Source organism: Corapipo altera, unplaced genomic scaffold (genome assembly GCF_003945725.1).
Source record: "Corapipo altera isolate COAL_440 unplaced genomic scaffold, ASM394572v1 268, whole genome shotgun sequence".
NCBI classification, from domain to species: Eukaryota; Metazoa; Chordata; class Aves; order Passeriformes; family Pipridae; genus Corapipo; species Corapipo altera.
Window position 1 is genome coordinate 5,490,471 of NW_020884901.1, and position 2,288 is coordinate 5,492,758.

The following is a 2,288-nucleotide window of genomic DNA, read 5'->3' on the forward strand; positions in this document are numbered from 1 at the left end:
GCGCTGGCTGGGTGGAGGATGTGACACAGACTGGCAGCAGCAGCGCACACTGCCCTGGTTCCCCAGTGCCCATGAGGCCACAGATAATGCTGCAGAGCCGCAGCTGGGGCTCAGTCCACAAGCACCAATCCCAACATTCCATGATGGCAGAGCCTTGGACGTTGCTGGGCAGGAGCAAGGCCTGGCTCCAGCTACCAAAGCACCCAAAGCTCAGCATTGGTCTGTGTGACGTGGCCAGACCCCAGTCATGCTGCACCCCATAGTATCTGCACAGACCAGTTCCAATTATCACCTCCTGGACCTCCAACTGCTGTGCAGCCACAGCCTTGGAAAAGCCAACCTACAGCCAAGAAGAATTGCAAGGAAGAGAGACTGGTGGAGGAGGGAAGGACACAGCACAATCCCCCATCTCTAACACTGCCTGTACCCACTGCCTGGAGCTACAGCCACCCCTCTGGACAGGGCTGTGATCACTTCCCACATTACAAGCAAGGAAAGCAGGTCAAGAGCATCCTTTAAGAGCTTGGGAATGCACAGAGTGTCATTCACCCCAGTTTGCGTGGCTGAAGGCAGACTGTGGAGAAGGTTTCTCTATGAGCAAGAATGACTTAGCCAGCTGCTGCTCAGGGGACAACAAGCTGCCCCAACTGCCCTTCCACAGGGACAAAATCCTCTGTGGTGCTGGGTCTGCTCCCATTCCCTTGGGTGGAGGACATGGTCAAGCTAAGGTAGCAGAGTCCAGCCAAGCCAAGAAGCAAGGAAAGCCTTCTGAGCATCCCCCCACAACACAGGCTTGGCACGGTGCCCTGACCCACTGCTGATGACCCAAGTGACCTCCTTGTATCCCTGCCCCTGTGGTTTGGAGGTTGGGCTGCACCAGCAGGAGAAAGGGCTTCAGAGGTTTTCTTTCCACTGGGCTCTCCGCAACCTGCAGACATGAGACTGCCTGTAGCCACCGCTCAGGTATGTACACCAGTGTGTCCCCCAGGGCAGGCACCCAGCCTGGAGGACCTCTGCAGCCAAGGGGAAACCCCCTCCTCTGTCCCCTGCCTTCTGCTTTTTACAGAAGATGCTGTTCCATAAGTAGCTCCCATTGTCCCAACACTGCAGTCCCTTCTCCCACCCAAACACCACAGCCCCTGCCCCCAGAACCCCCAGATCTTACCTGCTGGCCAAGGGCTGCTGCTCTGTGGTGACATGAGCTTCCCCAAGTTCTGCTGCTCCCCGGGCAGGCAGCTGGGTGTCTCAGTGACCAGGTCCTTTCAGCAACAAACGTGGGGACACTCCTTAGCCCTTGCACCCCACTAAATTAATCCCTGAGCTTCTGCTCCCCTTAACCCCACAGAAGCCAGCCTAGCCCGCTCCCATCACATCCCCTAGTGAGGGGGAGCAAGGACCACACTGCCCTGCAGAGCCAACACAGCTATGTGGGATGGGAGGTACCAAAGTGGGCTCTTAATTAATTCAGGTGAGCCCTTAATTAGCAACAACCCGTGAAAGGTCCAGCTGGGGGAAATCAGGTGTGATTGGGGCACTTTGTGAGCAGTGATTGATGCACGGTCCTGCCCCTACATCGGGGGAAAGCCCTGACTCTCGGAGGGAGTCAGGGTGACGGTTCTCCAAGCGGGAGAAGAGGGTATCCCCAAGGGGCCACCCGGCCAGGCTGGGGTGTCCCCAACACCTGACCCTGGAACGCCCGGGGCTGGGGCAGCCCAAAGCGGAGCGGGGCAGCCTCCAGCACCCCCGGAGAGGGCATTCACAGAGGGCGCTGAGGATGCCGGTACCACCGGGGGTCCCGCTGGGGACAGGGGTGTCACAGAGCGGGGCGTGGGGTACCCGAAGAGCGGGGCGGGGTGGACCGTGCCGCGCCCCCGCCCCCACGGCCGCTCGGGGGCCGCCCACCGGGGCCGGCACCGCCCCCCGCTCACCTGTGCGAGGGGAGCGGAGCGGGGAGGCACAGCCGCGGCCCCACCGCCACTCCGGCGGGACCCCCGGCGCCCCCGGTGCCCGGCGGGACCCTCACCCCGATCCCCCTCCGCCCTCCCGCGCCGCGCCGCGCCCGCCACCGTTTGAACGGCACGAGGCGCCCGCCTCGCCCCCATTGGCCGCGCCGCCCGCCCGTCAAGCCTCTTCCCGCCTGCCCATTGGCCGCGCCCGCCGAGCGGGGCGGAGCGCAGGGGCCCGGCGCGGCGGTATAAAAGGCGGGGGCCGCGCGGGCGGGCGCTCAGTGCCCCGTGCGCGACAGGTACGGGCGGGCTCAGGGGCAAGGGGGGGGGGGCCGGGGGCGG